This window comes from Colobus angolensis, unplaced genomic scaffold, assembly GCF_000951035.1.
Source record: "Colobus angolensis palliatus isolate OR3802 unplaced genomic scaffold, Cang.pa_1.0 Scaffold27, whole genome shotgun sequence".
In the NCBI taxonomy this organism is placed as follows: domain Eukaryota; kingdom Metazoa; phylum Chordata; class Mammalia; order Primates; family Cercopithecidae; genus Colobus; species Colobus angolensis.
The window spans coordinates 9,844,439-9,864,182 of record NW_012115932.1 but is presented as its reverse complement, the minus strand read 5'-3'; positions in this window follow the sequence as shown (position 1 = coordinate 9,864,182).

Genomic DNA, 19,744 nt, shown 5'->3' with positions numbered 1-19,744 from the left:
CTATATCCAGTGACTGGCATCATTACCTGGAAAGGAGAGGAAGGTTTGACACACAGGTACACAGAGAAAAGAAAAGCATGCATGACTTTTAGGTAAAGTGATGTCAAAAGGACATCAAAATAGCCCAATATTCCATTAACCAAATTCTCTCCCTCTGTTGCATTATTAACATATTTTTCCTGAGAGCTTGTAGGGATTCATAGAACATACTAATAGATTCAGTAATATAATATAGTCATATAATATGCTATCTGAACAGCTGAGGGAGGAGTTGGAAGAGTAAAAAATTAATTAATTAATAACCCATGCTTATTGATTTACAAGGAGTTAGTTCTGAGTTCTACTATAAATATGTCCTGATTATTCTAATCGTTGAATTTCCCTCTTATTAGCTGTTTTTTGTTTGTTTGTTTGTTTAGATCATGTGGGAAATACTTAAATGAAATTTATTGTTGTTTGAAATGTATGCCACTTTTCATATGAGTGTAAGCTATCTGATCCCACAAAAGCAAACCTTTTTTCTTTCTAAGTATGAAAATTTCACAGATGAGTTCTGGCAAAATGGCTAAATAGGAACAGCTCCGGTCTGCATCTCCCAGCGAGACCAATGCAGAAGGCAGGTGATTTCTGCATTTCCAACTGAGGTACCCTGTTCATCTCAATGGGACTGGTTAGGCAGTGGGTGCAGCCCATGGAGGGCAACCAGAAGCAGGGAGGGGCATCGCCTCACCTGGGAAGTGCAAGGAGTGAGAGCCTCCCTTTCCCAGCCAAGGTAAGCCATGAGGGACTGTGCCATGAGGGACTGTGCTATCCAGCCCAGATACTGTGCTTTGCCCATGGTTTTTGCAATCTGCAGACCAGGAGATTGTCTCATGTGGCTAAACCACCAGGGTCCTGGCTTTCAAGCACAAAACTGGGCGGCTGTTTGGGCAGACACTGATCTAGCTGCAGGATTTTTTTTTGTTTTTTGTTTTTTGTTTTGTCCCCCCATACCCCAGTGGCATCTTTAACCCAGGGGAGACAAAACCATCCACTCCCCTGGAAAGGGGGCTGGAGCCAGGAAGCCAAGTGGTCTCACTCAGTACATCCTACTGCCACAGAGCAAGCTAAGAACAACTGGCTGGAAATTCTAGCTGCCAGCACAGCAGTCTGAAGTCAACCTGAAGTCAACCTGGAACTATCAAGCTTGGTGCGGGGAGGGGCATCCACCATTACTGAGGCTTGAGTAGGTGGTTTTCCCCTCACAGTAATAAGGACTGGGTGGAACTCAACACAGTGCAGCAAAGTGGCTGTGGCAAGACTGCCTCTCTGGATTCCTCTTCACAGGGCAGGGCATCTCTGAAAGAAAGGCAGAAGCCCCAGTCAGGGGCTTATAGATAAAACTCCCAACTCGCTGGGACAGAGCACCTGCGGGAAGGGGCAGCTGTGGGCACAGCTTCAGCAGACTTAAATGTTCCTGCTTGCCAACTCTGAACACAGCAGAGGATCCTGACAAGGAGGGTCCTCCCAACACAGCTCTTGAGCTCTGCTAAGGGACAGACTGCCTCCTCAAGTTGGTCCCTGACCCTTGTGCCTCCTGACTTGGGGAGACCTTCTAGCAGAGGTCAACAGACACCTCATATAGGAGGGCTCTGCCTGGCAACAGGCGAGTGCCCCTCTGGGACTGAAGCTTCCAGAGAAAGAAGCAGGCAGCAATCTTTGCTGTTCTGCAGCCTCCACTGGTGATACCCAGGCAAACATGATCTGGAGTGGACCTCCAACAAACTGCAACAGACCTTAATAAGAGGGCCCTGATTGTTAGAAGAAAAACTAACAAACAGAAAGCAATAACATCAACATCAACAAAAAGGATCCCCACACAGAACCCCATCCAAAGCTCATCAGCCTCAAAGATCAAAGGTAGATAAATCCACAAAGATGAAGAAAAACCAGAGCAAAAGTGCTGAAAATTCCAAAAACTAGAACACCTCTTCTCCTCCAAATGATCACAACTCCTCTCCAGCAAGAGTACAACACTGGACAGAGAATGAATTTGACGAAATGACAGAAGGAGACTTCAGAAGGTGGGTAATAACAAACTCCTCTGAGCTAAAGGAGCATGTTCTAACTCCATGCAAGGAAGCTAAGAACCTTGAAAAAAGGTTAGAGGAATTGCTCACTAAAATAACCAGTTTAGAGAAGAATATAAATGACTCAATGGAGCTAAAAAACACAGCATGAAACTTCGTGAAGCATACGCAAGTATCAATAGCTGAATCAAACAAGCAGAAGAAAGGATATCAGAGATTGAAGATCAACTTACTGGAATAAGGCATGAAGATAAGATTAGAGAAAAGAGAATGAAAAAGAATGAATAAAGCCTCCAGGAAATATGGGACTATGTGAAAAGACCAAATCTATGTTTGATTGTTGTACCTGAAAGTGATGGGGAGAATGAAACCAAGTTGGGAAACACTCTTCAGGATATTATCCAGGAGAACTTTCTCAACCTAGCAAGACAGGCCAACATTTAAATTCAGGAAATGCAGAGAACACCATTAAGATACTCCTTAAGAGCAACCCCAAGACACATAATCATGAAATTCACCAAGGTTGAAATGAAGGAAAAAATGTTAAGGGTAGCCAGAGAGAAAGGTCAAGTTACCTACAAAGGGAAGCCCATCAGACTAACAGCAGATCTCTCTGCAGAAACCTTACAAGCCAGAAGAGAGTGAGGACCAATATTTAACATGTTTAAAGAAACAAATTTTCAACCCAGAATTTCATATCCAGCCAAGCTAAGTTTCATAAGTGAAGGAGAAATAAAATCCTTTACAGACAAGCAAATGCTGGGGGATTTTGTCACCACCAGGCCTGCCTTACAAGAGCTGCTGAAGGAAGCACCAAATATGGAAAGGAAAACCCTGTCCCAGCCACAGCAAAAACATACCAAAGTGTAAAGACCAACGATACTATCAACAGAAACTGCATCAACAAATGGACAAAATAATCAGCTAGCATCATGATGACAGGATCAAATTCACACATAACAACATTATCCTTAAATGTAAATGGGCCAAATGCCCCAATTAAAAGGCACAGACTGGCAAATTGGATAAAGAATCAAGACCCATCAGTTTGCTGTATTCAGGAGACCCATCTCACAAGCAAAGACACATATAGGCTCAAAATAAAGGAATGGAGGAATATTACCTAAGCAAATGGAAAGCAAAGAAAAGCAGAGGTTGCAATCCTAGTCTCTGACAAAACAGACTTTAAACCAACAAAGAGCAAAAAGGACAAAGAAGGGCATTACATAATGGTAAAGGAATCAATGTAACAAGAAGAGCTAACTATCCTAAATATATATGCACTCAATACAGGAGCACCCAGATTCATAAAGCAAGTTCTTAGAGACCTGCACAGAGACTTAGACTCCCACACAATAATAGTGGGAGAATTTAACACCCCACTGTCAATATTAGACAGATCAATGAGAGATATTCAGGACTTGAATTCAGCTCTGGACCAAGTGGACCTAATAGACATCTACAGGACTTCCCACCCCACATCAACAGAATATACATTCTTCTCGGCAACACATAGCACTTATTCTAAAACTGATCACATAATTGGAAGCAAAACACTCCTCAGCAAATGCGAAAGTACAGAAATCATAACAAACAGCCTCTCAGACCGCAGTGCAAATTGAAACTCAGGATAAAGAAACTCACTCAAAACCACACAACTACATGGAAGTGGAAGAACCTACTGCTGAATGACTACTGGGCAAATAACAAAATTATGGCAGCAATAATGCAGTTATTTGAAACCAATGAGAACAAAGATACAACATACCAGAATCTCTGGGACTCACTAAAGCAATGTTCAGAGAGAAATTTATAGTACTAAATGTCCACATCAGAAAGTGGGAAAGATCTAAAACTGACACCCTAACATCCAATTAAAAGAACTAGAAAAGCAAGAGCAAACAAATTCAAAAGCTAGCAGAAGATAAGAAATAACTAAGATCGGAGCAGAACTGAAGGAGACAGAGACATGAAAAACTCTTCAAAAATCAGTGAATCTACGAGCTGGTGTTTTGAACAGATTAACAAAATAGACCACTAGCCAGAGCAATAAAGAAGAAAAGAGAGAAGAATCAAATAGAAAAAATAAAAAATGATAAAGGGGATATCACCACTGATTCCACAGTAATACAAACTATCATCAAAGAATACTATAAACACCTCTATGCAAATAAACTAGAAAATCTAGAAGAAATGGATAAATTTCTGGACACATACACCCTTCCCAAAACTAAACCAGGAAGAAGTCGAATCCCTGAATAGACCAGTAATGAGTTCTGAAAATGAGGCAGTAATTAATAGACTACCAATCACAAAAAGCTGAGGATCAGACAGATTCACAGTTGAATTCTACCTGAGGTACAAAGAGGAGCTGGTACCATTCCTTCTGAAACTATTCCAAGCAATAGAAAAAGAGGGAATCCTCCCTAACTCATTTTATGAGGTCAGCATCATCCTGATACCAAAACCTGGCAGAGATATAACAAAAAAAGAAAATTTTAGGCTAATATCCCTGATGAACATTGATGTGAAAATCCTCAATACAATACTGGCAAACTGAATCCAGTAACACATCAAAAAGCTTATCCACCACAATCAAGTCAGCTTCATCCCTGGGATGCAAGGCTGGTTCCACATACGCAAATCAACAAACGTAATTCATCACATAAACGGAACCAATATAAACAAGTTCTACTATAAAGACAAAGACCACATGATCATCCAATAGATGGAGAAAAGGCCTTTGATAAAATTCCACACCCCTTCATGCTAAAAGCTTTCAATAAACTAGGTACTGATGGAACATATCTCTAAATAATAAGAGGTATTTATCATAAACCCATGGCCAATATCATACTGAATGGGCCAAAACTGGAAGCATCCCCTTTGAAAAGTGGCACAAGACAAGGATGCCCTCTCTCACCACTCCTATTCAACATAGTATTGGAAGTTCTGGCCAGAGCAACCAGGCAAGAGAAAGAAATAAAGGATATTCAAATAGGAAGAGAGGAAGTCAAATTGTCTCTGTTTGCAGACAACATGATTGTACATTTACAAAACCTCATCATCTCAGCCCCAAATCTCTTTAAGCTGATAGGCAACTTCAGCAAAGTCTCAGGATACAATATCAATATGTAAAAATCACAAGCATTCCTACACACCAATAACAGACAAGCAGAGAACCAAATCATGAGTGAACTCCCATTCACAATTACTACAAAGAAAATTAAATATCTAGGAATACAACTTACAAGGGATGTGAAAAACCTCAAGGAAAACTACAAACCACTGCTCAAGGAAATAAAAGAGGACCCAAGCAAATGGAAATGAATGGCATGCTCATGGATAGGAAGAATCAATATTGTGAAAATGACCATACTGCCCAAAGTAATTTATACATTGTATGCTATCCCCATCAAGCTACCAATGACTTCCTTCACAGAACTAGAAAAAATTACTTTAAATTGCATATGGAACCAAAAAGAGCCTGTACAGCCAAGACAATTCTAGCAAAAAGAACAAAGCTGGAGGCATCATGCTACTTGACCTCAAACTATACTACAAGGCTACAGTAACCAAAATAGCACGGTACTGGTACCAAAAAAGATATATAGATCAATGGAACAGAACAGAGCCCTCAGAAATAACACCACACATCTAAACCATCCAATCTTCGACAAACCTGACAAAAACAAACAATGGGTAAAGGATTCCCTATTTTAAAAATGGTGCTGGGAAAACTGGCTAGCCATACACAGAAAACAGTAACTGGACCCCTTCCTTCCACCTTACACAAAAATTAACTCAAGTTGGATTAAAGACTTAAGCCTGAAACCTAAAACCATAAAAACCCTAGAAGAAAACCTAGGCAATACCATTCCGGACATAGGCATGGGCAAAGACTTCATGACTAAAACACCAAGAGCAATTGCAACAAAAGCCAAAATTGACAAATAGGATCTAATTAAACTAAAGAGCTTCTGCTCAGCAAAATAAATTATCATGAGAGTGAACAGGCAACCTATAGCAACCTATAGAATGGTAGAAAATTTTTGCAATCTCTCCATCTGACAAAGGTCTAATATCCAGAATCTACAAGGAACTTAAACAAATTTACAAGAAAACAATTCCCCATCTAAAAGTGGGTGAAGGATATGAACACGTTTCAAAAGAAGACATTTATGTGGCCAACGAACATATGAAGAAAAGCTCATCATCACCGGTCATTAGAGAAATGCAAATCAAAACCACAATGAGATATTATCTCATGCCAGTTAGGATGGCAATTATTAAAAAGTCAGGAAACAACAGATGCTGGTGAGGATGCGGAGGAATAGGAACACTTTTACACTGTTGGTGGGAGTGTACATTAGTTCAACTATTGTGGAAGATAATGCAGCAATTTCTCAAGGATCTAGAACCAGCATCCCATTACTGGGTATATACCCAAAAGATTATAAATCATTCTACTATAAAGACACATGCACACGTATGTTTATCGTAGCACTATATACAATAGCAAAGATTTGGAACTAACCCAAATGCCCATCAGTGATAGACTGGACAAAGAAAATGTGGCACATACACACCATGGAATACTATGCAGCCATAAAAAGAATGAGTCCATGTCCTTTGCAGGGACATGGATGAAGCTGGAAACCATCATCCTCAGCAAACTAACACAGGAACAGAAAACCAAACACCACTTGTTCTCACTCATAAGTGGGAGTTGAACAGTGAGAACATATGGGCACTGTAGGGGAATATCACATGGTGGGGCCTGTTGGGGGTTGGGGGTTTGGGGAGGGATAGCATTAGGAGAAATACTTAATGTAGATGACCAGTTGATGGGTGCATCCAACCACCATGGCACATGTATTCCTATGTAACAAACCTGCATGTTCTACACATGTATCCCAGAACTTAAGGATGAATTTTAAAAAAGAGGCCGGGCTTGGTGGCTCACACCTGCAATCCCAGCACTTTAGGAGGCCGAGGTGGGTGGATCACGAAGTCAGGAGTTCAAGACCAGCCTGGCCAACATGGTGAAACCCCATCTCTACTAAAAATACAAAAATTAGCTAGGCGTGGTGGTGGGCGCCTATAGTCCCAGCTACTCAGGAGGCTGAACCAGGAGAATTGCTAGAAACCAGAAGGTGGAGGTTGCAGTGAGCTGAGATTGTGCCACTGCACTCCAGCCTGAGCAACAAGAGTGAAATGCCGTCTCAAAAAAAAAAAAAAAGAAAGAAAATTAGAAACTTATTTCATTTGGGTAAGGTCAATAAGCATCCTGGATCCTGGTGCTAAAACTGATAAAGCCCCAGTGCATTTCAGTGCATTTAAAAAATAGTTCTCTTATCCCATAATAACACACAACACACACACACACACACACACACACACACACACACACTTTGCCAAGTATGTGAATATGAACCCTGATAAGATGTCTATTATAGTATTTGCCTATATACAATTTTTTTAAGTAGGTAAACTATTAGAATTAATGAATTGAGGTTAAGATTACTGATTACAAAGTGAGGTACACACAGAACATATGAACTATATTGTATTTCTCAACATCAGAAATATATATTAGAAAATGAAATTTAAAAAATTTTAAATATCATCAGGGATATAAACTACATAAATAATATCTAACAAATGATGTGTACAGTACCGAAGACGCTATGATGTTTTGAATGAGATTAAACAAAAACAGAATGAAGTGAAATACCCTGTTTATGAATTTTACAAAGATTCAGTATGGAAAATATCTCAATTATACTAATTTGAGCTATCAATACAGTAAAATCCTAAGCAGAATCCCAACAGAGGGGTGTGTGTGTGTGTGTGTGTGTGTGAGAGAGAGAGAGAGAGAGAGAGAGAGAGAGAGAGAGAGAGAGAGAGAGAGAGATAGACAGAGAAGCCTTACAAGCTAATTCTAAAATTTATATGGAAACAAAAAGAGCTAGTAATAGCCAAGACAGCCTTGAGGGAGGAATAGCTCTCTTGGATATCAAGACTAATTATAAAGTTACTATAACTCTATAACTAAGTAAGTTTGGTATTTGCTTAATTATTATATAGACAAATGGAACATTACCAGAAAGTTCAGAGAGAGTTACATCTAGATGAACAGTTGATTTATGGAAAAGATGGCCTTACAGAGAAGTGGGGAAAATGAAGTTATTTTAGTAAAAGGTGTTGGTTCAATTATAGCATCATATGGAACTACAAAATAAAATTTGACTCTTACGTCACTCCATACACGATAGTAAATTCCAAGTAGATTATAAGCCTAAGTTCAAAAGGTATGACAATATGCTTCCAAATTTTACCATCTTAAAGAGTAGGCAAACAGTGGCTAAATGGTAAGCACTAACTACAAACAAAAATTGACAAATTGAAGTACATGAAATTGAAAACTTATTTATCAAAAGATACCATCAAGAAAGTAAAAAACAAGCTACAGAGTGGGAGAAGATATCTATAATATATAACCCATGCCTGTATGTTACCACAAAAATGACATAAATACAAAAGATAAAAGAGCAAGTGACTTGAGTCACTTCATGAAAAAGGATATTCAAATATCTAATAAACATATTCAAATGTGCTTAACCTCATTTGCAATCAGGAACTTGCAATCTAAAATCACAATAAAATTTCACTCCACACCCACTGACAAATCCTAGTGTTGGAGAGGGTGTGAGACACCTGGAACGTACATTCTTGGTAGCATTGTATATTGATAGAGTCAGTTTTGAAAGTTTTGCGTTATCTTCTGAAGTTTAACAAATATGTATCCTATGACCCAGTAGATGCCTAATTGAAATACATTCACATGTGCTCAATAGACATGTACAAGAATATTCACAGGAAAGTGCATAAAGACATTCAGCTATATTTGCAATAAACAAAAGCTGGAGAAAACCCAGATGTCCCTCTATACTAAAATGGATAAACGGTAAAGTAGTCTGCTTTTAACTGGCATTTTTGCTTTCTACAGTACAAGATATTTTGAAAGAAAGAGCAAGAAAACACTTTCAACTTTTTTTTACAGTATATTGTTAAGCTTTTTCTATTTAAATACTAGTTATTGTTGTTAATCTCTTACTGTGACTAATTCATAAATTAAACTTTATCATTATTATATATAGGAAATGAACATCGTATATATAGGGTTTGGCACTATATGAGGTTTCTGGCATCCACTGAGGGTCTTGGCATATATACCCTGTGGATAAGGAGGGACTGTGTATTCATACAATATTCCTTTGTATTTCAAAGTATGCTGCAAGGAAAATAACTGAAATATAACTATATGTAATAACACGGATGAATTACACAAACAATGCTAAGCAAAGATGACAGATTAAAAAACAACATGTGCATGATTCCATTGATATCAAATTTAAGAGCCAGAAAACTAAACTGGAGTGTTAAAAGTCAAGGCAGTGTCTAACTTTAGAGAAGATGAAGAGAGTAGTGATTAAGATGAGTATCAAGGATAGCTTCTTGAGTACAGGCCATATCCCATCTTTTGACCTGCCTGGTGGATATATGAGTATTTACTGTGTAATAACTCACTGAGATATACATTTGTTGGCATTTTTCTGCATCTGTGTTATAATAAAAACATAAAATGTTAGAAAATATGTGTACAACAAATATTAACCAAGTATCATTTTCTTAATATCAGACAAAGCATATTTTAGGGCAAACAGAATTACCGAAGAGAAAAAGGGAACACTTGCCCTTGTATGTGTAAGAGTAGAAATGCGTATTATATCTTCAAGTAGAAAAGTTAAGGAATCAGCCAGATATAAGAGTCTGGAATTCATAGCAGAGGCTAGTGCAAGAAATGCAAAGTTGGGAGTCACCAGCAACAAACATCCATAGCAGGCATATGGAAAGTATCCCTATAGCCATAGCCATAGATGAGATCAGACAGGTTGAGGGTGTATCAGGATAAAAGAAGTTCAATGAGAGAGCCCATGCAACTCTGGTTGTTGAAGAAGAGGTCAATAAGATAAGATTACCTGACCTCCCCCATTCTTCAGTAGGTTGTATATAAAGTTGCCCCCACTTTTGCTAACATTTCCACTTAGGCAATTTTTGATACATATTTTTGGATCTGCATTTGGAAAGCAATTTCATATGTCTTCTACAGGTCTACTGTACTATAACTGGGATTTCTCCTATCATTACTCCCTGGTCCTCCAATCAGTAGAATGCCAGGAGCATACACTGTTAACTAGAATCCTCCTGTCTCTTACTCCCCTTGATTGCTTTAATTGTTGGACCTAGAGCGCCCCAAAAGGAACCTGCCATAATCAGTCCTTACTCATCCTCCCATGTGCCCCTGGGGATGCTTTCTGTCCTGGTTATTGTATTTTAATAGGGAAGCATACCATGCTTGTAATCCCAGCACTTTGGGAGGCGGAGGTGGGTGGATCACCTGAGGTCAGGAGCTCAAGATCAGCCTGACCAACATGGAGAAACCTCAACTCTACTAAAAATATGAAAGTAACTGGCTGTGGTGGTGCATGCCTGTAATCCCAGCTACTCAGGAGGCTGAAGCAGGAGAATACAAAAATTAGCTGGGTGTGGTGGCGCGGGCCTGTAGTTCCAGCTACATAGGAGGTTGAGGCCGGAGAATCACTTGAACCCGGGAGGTGGAGGTTGCAGTGAGCCAAGATTGTGCCACTGTACTCTAGCCTGGCAACAGAGTGAGACTCTGTCTCAAAAGAAAAAAAAAGAAAATAAAAGAAGCATAAATACTGGGTAGGAATGAGTACCAGTGCTTAAAGCCACATCAATGCTATATATAAGAAGACAGCACAGATGGTTAGTCTGTGTTCTGATGCAGACTGCTATTAAGTCTCTGAGTTAGGTGGCAAAAGTGTAAAGTGACTTTTTATCTGCTGTAAGTCATGTTTGATTTTGTGAGGGCAGGCCTAGGTAGATATTTCTTTAGCCAGGTACCTTGACTAAGGATATTTCATAGGATTCAGATTTCATGGGATTCCTCCTAGATACTGATTAAAAATATTTTGTAAATACTTGAGACTTTTCATCTTTAATTTTACTGTTACTCATGCTTATTCATGCTCATTTATTGCTTCTACAATTTCATTTCATATCTTCTCATATGTAACTGTCCTGGACTTCAGTTCTGTCAAACACCATCAAATAGGGCTTAGCAAACAGAGGCCTTTTCTTGGTCTCACAACTGGCTTCTGTCCCGGAAGAGCAGTAAGCACAAGTTAAATGTAACTTACATATTATGTAAGAGGAAACAATTGCTAAATTGAGAAGATGAACAGTATTGATCTTGAAAGAAATAAAATGTCACTTTGTCTCTTTGATCCATTTTTGATTTCACACATGTGCAACAAGTAGGAAATGCTTTATAAATTGCTGAGACAAAGGAAAGGTGATCACATCCATAGGAGGCCTGACTGGGCATCTGTGGTCTAACAGGGTTGCAAGACAAAGTATAAGTCTAGGCTCTACTGCCAAGCCAATTAGCTTCATTGGGCTGGCAATAGAGCTTTCCTGAGGAAATGTTTAGAAACAACCAACCTTCAAACACAACTGAAAAAGACCTTTGGGTTGACAGCATTGAATAAGATAAAAGATATAAAGTGATTTGAAAAGCCATGAATAGTATAAAATATTGTTAATAATTAATTGGACTATTTTTGGATTGCATATAGTCATAAAGTTAACCTTTATATAGGTAATATAGTCTCATAAGAACCAGTCTAAATAATTACAGTGAACTTTGACTAGTTTTTCTCTCCAGCATCTATTAATACCTTTCCTTCTAATGACCCTTCAATACTCCTTCAAAGGACTGCCCCTTTCTCCAAGTGATTCTTCTGGAGTTGACTTTACATCAGCTTAATCATTCAGCTATATAAATTATGTGGCAAATGAGCTTGTGACTAAATAATAGCCTAGGGAATATAATTTTGGATAGGATGCTGAACCAAGACTCTTCCTCTTTTCCCAATCTTTTCCCAATAAATGTCAGCCTGAAATAATGTTATCCCAGAAACAGCTGGAAACTCTCTTGCAGCCAGGAAGGAAAATGGAGTTCACCCAGAGGAAGCAGAGATGAGGATGGATCTTGGGATATAACATGAATTCTAAATAAAGTTGCACCTGAATCTGTCACTTAAACCTGATGGAGTCCTGTGGTTAAATGTGGATAGAAGGGATATCAATATTTCATTATTGCTTATGAAGAAACTGAAGCTCAGAAATGTCAAATAACTTTGCTGAATGCCATATACATATTGGAAGATCCAGCTACTGAACACAGAGTGATAATTTGAATTCCAAAGGCTGTTTTGGGATTTTTACCTAGATGTGCAAAATTTATTGCTCAATAAATGTGTGTGTGTATAACAGATTTGGGAAGATCAGCTTTGTTGTGATGACAGAATTTAAACATTTCACATTTGGGGAATATTCTCCAAGGAGAGAAATTTTAGAAATAAATGGGATGAGAAAATTTTTCCTGTTAATAGTTGGATTCTCTTAATTTAAATACACACAATATTCATTCACATGCTACTTAACCAAAATTGAACACAGAACATAAAGAACATAAGCTTTGAAAAATGAGGTAGGTGGACCACCTGAGGTCAGGAGTTTGAGACTACACTGGCCAAGATGGTGAAACCCTGTCTCTACTAAAAATACAAAAAATTATCTGGGCGTGGTGGTGCTTGCCTGTAATCCCAGCACTTTGGGAGGCTGAGGTGGGTGGATCACCTGAGGTCAGGAGTTCGAGACCAGCCTGGCCAACATGGTGAAACCCCATCTCTACTAAAAATTCAAAAAATTAGCTGACTTTGGTGGTGTGCACCTGTAATCCTAGCTACTCACGAGGCTGAGGCAGGAGAATTGCTGGAACCCAGAAGTCAGAGGTTGCAGTGAGCTAAGATCATGCCACTGTACTCCAGCCTGGGCAACAGAGTGAAACTCCATTTTTTTCTTTTGAAAAATGATTTGATATACTGAAAATTCATTTTTAATTTTATATTTATATATTAACATGTACACCTGGAAATATTTTTAATGGGACACTAAAAATGTATATTGAACTGGATCATATTTGTATTTATATGAAATATATTGCTTTTAGACATTATTAGCCTTTTAAAAAACTAGCTTTATTATTATTTTGAGACAAGGGTCTCATTCTGTTGCCCAGGCTGGAGTGCAGTGGTGCGATCTTGGCTCACTGCAACCTTTGCCTCCCAGGTTCAAGCGATTCTCCTGTAGCCTCCCAAGTAGCTGAGGTTATAGGCACGTGCCACCATGCCCAACTAATTTTTGTATTTTTAGTAGAGATGGGTTTTACCATGTTGGCCAGGCTGGTCTGGAACTCCTGGACTCAAGGGATCCACCCACCTTGGCCTCCCAAAGTGCTCGGATTATAGGAGTTGGCCACCACCCCAGTCCAGCCTGTTTTCGTGTTCTATAAAGTTTTAAATTGCTAAATGATTGAGACCAACCTAGACCAATGATGCATGTTTTGAATGATTTAGTAATTTGAGTACATATAAGCAATAGTTAAGGAAAAAGTGTCAGTCTTGCATCCATTGACACTTGTATTGACTCTGATTCAGAGATTACTGATATGATACCTCTCTCTCTGTGAATCTGTTCGCTGTCTCTAGATGAATCATAATGCCTTGGGAATAACAAACAGTGTTGTTAAATTCACCATATGTTTTTAGATGACATGATAATGAGTCTCTGAAACACTGTAAAGTAATGCAGGAAAACCTAATAATAGAGTCATCAGTTAGACAAAATACTTTGTGAATGTTTTTGATTGATTTTGCCCAGGTAACAGCAGGAAAAGTCCATTGTGAATGATGAAACCCACAACCTTCTCTGTCCACACTAAACATCAACATCAGGTAAACCTCCCAAATCTCTAGAGGCGCACACTCTGGCGTTTAAACACATACTTTTTAAAAAGCAAGGTTGTGATTGTCAGGGCTATTGAAAGCTGTTCTTCTCGGAGTCAAAAGTCAATAATCTGAAGAGAGGTTTATATTCTAGATGTTGGGTGTCAATTGTTTCCGTCAACATTGGATTTACCAGGAAAATCTTTCAGGTAGATATGATAATGTGACAGTTCTGAGCATTGTCTCATGTATCAAAAAAGCATGTATGGACCAAGTAACGGTACTGTATCTGTTAGACACTATAAAAGGAAAAAAAAAAGAAAAACAAAGAATAAAACTTTAATGCCTGCAGGAATTATTTAGCTTCCCACAGTAAAAGCACAGTCAATATTATTCAGTTATTCAAAGGAGAGTTAAAAGTACAAAGAAAGGCTCTATATGACACAGTAGTTCCCTCATTCTTGTAGGTAGGCAGTGGTAGCTAATGATTTTTTTTTTTTTTTTGAGATGGAATCACTCTGTCATCAGGCTGGAGTGCAGTGGTGTGATCTCTACTGACTGCAACCTCTGCCTCCCAGGTTCAAGCAATTCTCCTGCCTCAGCCTCCCAAGTAGCTGGGACTATTGGCGCACATCACCAGGCTAAGTTAATTTCTGTATTTTTTTAGTAGAGATGGGGTTTCACCATGTTCACCATCTTGGTCAGGATGGTCTCGATCTCTTGACCTCATGATCCGCCCACCTCAGCCTCCCAAAGTGCTGGGATTACAGGTGTGAGCCACTGTGCCCGGGCTGAAAATAATCTTAAATAACAGTTGTTTCCTCTCATCTCTAAATTTTTAAAAGTGAGTGCTTATAACAAAAGACAATGATGCTGCTTCTGTTTGCATATTTAAAAACATAAAGGAATGAAAAGTATCTAAAAAATAACCATCTACAATGTCAGGTAGGGATACTTTAGACTTCATGTAACAAAATACCTAATACTTGCTAAAGCAATATAGATGTTTATTTTCTCATACTGAAGAAGTCTGAAAACGGCAATTATGTGATTTGTACAGCAACCTTGTCCTCTGCTCTCACTGGATTTTCATCTTGAGTTTGTAATAACCACACGATACACGACACAATCCCAACATCACGTCTTCACACTAGTGATCTAAGGAAGAGGCAAACAGAATAGGACTTTCCCTTGTAGCAGAGAGAGCTGGATGTTCCTGCCTGGCTTGTCATAATTAGGATTCAATCCATGGTGCTGGACATATTGCTGTAATGAACAAGTCTGGGGCTCCCAGAGTAAGAATAAAAGGCAAAATGTCAAACTTAGGTGCATTTTTCTGGCACCTAAAAATTGCCATTTGCACTCCATTGGACATAACTGTGTCACATGGGCACCCTGGAGTGGGAGAGAGGCAGAAAAGTAAATATCAATAACTGGATAGTCTTGCCTGGCTTGTCCTAATTAGGATTCAATCCCTGGTGTTGGGCACATTGCTGTAATGAAAAAGGCTGGGGCTCCCTGAATAAAAATAAAAGGCAAAATGGCAATTGAGTAGAAAATAACCATGTCTATAACAGCTACCAAGGAACTATTAGACTTCTACTTTCTCTTTTCCATTATATTTCACACATCTCAACTAATCTATTCATGAAATTGGCCTAAACTCTAAACTTGATAACTAGGGCATACAAGAAAAAAGGTGAGAGTGCATACAAAATCTCTCCTTTATTTAACTAATTTATACTACATTTTGGGGGTAGGTTTTCCAATAAAAATATTGCAGTGGGCTGAATATTGGCACCAAAACTATATGTCTACATGTGAATATCTAAAAACTCAATGTACCTGGTTTGGAAATTTTTGCAGGTATAATTAAGGATTTTGAGATAAAGAGATCATCCTAAATCATCTACATGAGCCTGAAATCTAATGCCAAATGTCTTATAAAAGAGACAGAGGAGAAATTTGACAGAAAAGGAGGAGGTAATGTGACCCCTGAGGCAGAGATTGGAGTAATGCCGCTACAAGCCAAGAAACACGTGGAGTCACCGATGCTGAAATTTTCAAGGAAATAAATTGTCCCTAGAGCCTTCAGAAAAAAACCAAAAAAACAAAAAACGGATACCTTAATTTCAGTCCTGCAGATACCTTAATTTCAGGCTTCTGGTCTCCAAAACTGTGATAGAATAAAATTTTTTTTGAGACGGAGTTTGGCTCCTGTTGCCCAGCCTGGAGTACAATGGCGCCATCTCGGCTCACTGCAACCTCTGACTCCTGGGTTCAAGCAATTCTCCTGCCTCAGCCTCCTGAGTAGCTGGGGTTACAGTGCCACCACATCTGGCTAATTTTTGTATTTTTAGTAGAGATGGGGTTTCACCATGTTGACTAGGCTGACCTTGAACTCCTGACCTCAGGTGATCCTCCCACTTTGGCCTCCCAAAGTTCTGGGATTACAGGCGTGAGCCACCATGCCTGGCCAAATTTCTCTGGTTTTAAGCCAATAAGTTTATAATTTGTTACAGCAGCCTCAGAAAATAATATCATAATAAATTTTTGTTTGTTGAAATGTAATGCAGATTTGTGTACCTGTTTTATACATTGTAATCTTCCTATTTCTCTCTTATTATTTCTAACACTTTAGCTTCTATTAGATTTTCCATTGTTAACAATCGTATCATTTACAAATAAAAAGGCATTGATTTCTTCCTTCCCAAACTATTATTTTCTTTTTTCTTATCTTATTCTGTTGGCCAGGGCATTGTAAGAAAATGTTGCATGGAATGAAGAATAAGGGCATTTATAATAATGAGCATTTCTGTCTTGCTCCCGATATTAACAGGGAAACTGCTAAAATTTCACCAGTAGGAGTAAGTTAGCTCTAGGTTTTGGGTAGATACACTTTGTCACAAAAGGAAGTTTCCTTGTTTTCCTAGTTAAGAATTAAATGGGTGCTAAATTTATATGGTTGATTATATGTTTTTTCTTGAATCAGTTATTATGATGATTTATATAACTATAGATTTTCTAATAATATTGTCACCTTTATATTTTTGTGATAAACTCAGTCAGCCCTTTTATATTATCCTTGAAATATATTGTCAAATCAGTTTGTTAATTTATAGAAGACTTTTTTGTTGTTTCATTTTTCTTCAGATCAGACTGGCCTGTCAATGTTCTTATTTTTTCCCTTTTTCCCCCTTTTTCTTCCTTCTTCTTTTTGTTTCCTTATCTGTCTTCTGTATCAATATTAGAATTCATGTTAAATAATTTATTCTTTAATATCTAAAAGAACTTGACAGCAAATATCCTGTCCTGATGATTTGATGTATGGAATAATTTTGTCTTTTCCTACATTTACTTCTTTGCTAAAGGCTTGTTTGTATTTTTCAGTTTTGAGAAGATTTGTGTTATAATTTATTTAATGTGCTGAAATCTGTTCACATAACACTGTTCCTGCTTTTATCTTGCTCCATTTGTAATTATGGCCCCTTGTCATATATAAAATTATTTTAACTATTGATCTTAGCAATGCTTTGCATAATTTTTATTAGCCTTTTCAAAAAAAGACAATGTTTTCCTTGAGTCTCTTTGTCTCTATTTCTCTTTCATTTACTTATTCTTACCTTTATTATTTCTTGCCAGCAATTTTATTTAGATGTATACGTTGTTCTTTATGTAACTTTTTATATAATAACTCATAAGAACTATTGGGCAAGAAATGAGATTGCTCACGTACGGTGCTTAAAATTAGGCTTGGGACAAAGTCAACATTATATAAACATTTGCCATGATGATTATTGATGGTGATGATGATGATTGGGATAGCATATGATGAAAAACAAGCTTAACTTTTCTTTGAATTTATGTGGTTAAATATGAGTTTTATAAGAAGTATATAGGTGAACTTTTGTTGTTTCTCACTTTTAACCCTCATCTTTCAACCGGTACATTTGATCCATTATGTTTATTTTGAATGTCAATGTATTTTTGCTTGTTTTTTATAACCTCTCTGCTATTTGTCTCATTTTTTTTAAAAAAAGCATTTCACCCCCAAACCCCTGCTTTTGGGGATCAACTGTGTTCTTAATCATTTTATTTCACTGATTTGTTACCTATATATTCTACTTCTATTCTTTTAGTAATTACTTGGAATTTCACTTTTATGCTTACATTAAAATATTCCTCAATAATTTAAGACCACAAGTTAGATATTATTACCTATCATTTGATAAAGCAATGCTTTTTATTTTTTATATGTTTTAATTTTTTCTTTGACTTTTAAGTTCCAGGGTACATGTGCAGGATGTGCAAATTTGTTACATAGGTAAACATGTGCCATGGTGGTTTGCTGCACAGATCAACCCTACACCTAGGTATTAAGCCAAGCATTCATTAGCTATTCTTCCTCATGCTTTCCCTTCTCCAGCTCCCATCCTGACAGGCCCCAATGTGTGTGTTGCTCGCCCACCCCCACATCAGGTCCATGTGTTCTCATTGTTTAGCTCCCACTTATGTGTGAGAACATAACTTTATCTTAAAATGTCTTTATTTAATTGTTATTCTTGAAAACATTTTTGTACCTATATTTGTTGTTAGTCATTTTGCCTCATCACTTTAAATATATTATTCTATAGCCTCTCTGGCTTTTATATTTATTATTAAAGGGTATGTGATTTTTCCAACAGTTGTTCCTATTCAGGTAAATTCGGATGTTTAAAAAAAACCTCTTTTTTATGTTTTGTAGATTTTCTCTATCCTGCTGGATATTTATTGTGCCTATCAGTGTTGTTACATCTCTTATCAGACCTGCAAAAATCTCAGACATTACCTATTCAGATATAGCCTTTGCTCTTTTCCTCTTCTCCATTTATGATTAGATGTCTTTTAGAGTTTTTATTCTGTCCTCCATTTTTAAAAAATTTTTTCAACTTTTTGTCTCTTCTTCTTTCTGACTAGATTCTGAAAAGTCTCCTCACATACATCTTCCAGTTCTCTAAATGCCTCTTCAGCTCGATCTAATCTGTTGTTTACCCTATTTACTTCTTATTTTTAATAATTTTACTTTTCATTCTTAGCAGTTATATTTAATTAATTTCTCCAAATCTGTAACCTCATTTTCTAATGAAAATTATTAATTTCTCATTTTGAGATTTTTATTTTTAAAAGAATTTTACATGAAGATGTTTCATATTTCATGTCTTATAAATCCAGTGTATAATTACTTGGGGATACTAATTTGTGGTTTAATTATGTATGTTAGTGCCCACTTGTGGGCATGATTCCTTTGTATATATCTGGTTGTCTTACGTTGGTATCTCATATTTGTTTGATTTTACTTTATGGCAACTCTGGGGGCCTAACAATGAATGCTCTCTTCCAGCTACACTTCATCTTTACTTCTGCTGGAAGTCAATAGGTGTTGTTATCTTGAAACGTCTTGAGTATACTTGAGGTTACCTACTTAATGGAACAGTCTTTAATTCAATTGCCCTAACTCTGAATGAGACAGAGAGTACCTGAAACAGTTCCCTGAAAACAGCACTGTCTTAGGCATCTTCCCTTGGGTTAACCGTATCATATGCTCATTAATCTGGTTTTACTATTATTTCACTTAACCGATTTGGAAATAAATTTTATTTAATATCCACAGCTCTAACCTAGCAATGGAATTTGAGTAGTATGTTTCCTACAGTCATATTTTAATATGTACAAAAGCTTATATCCCTGAAGTTCAAT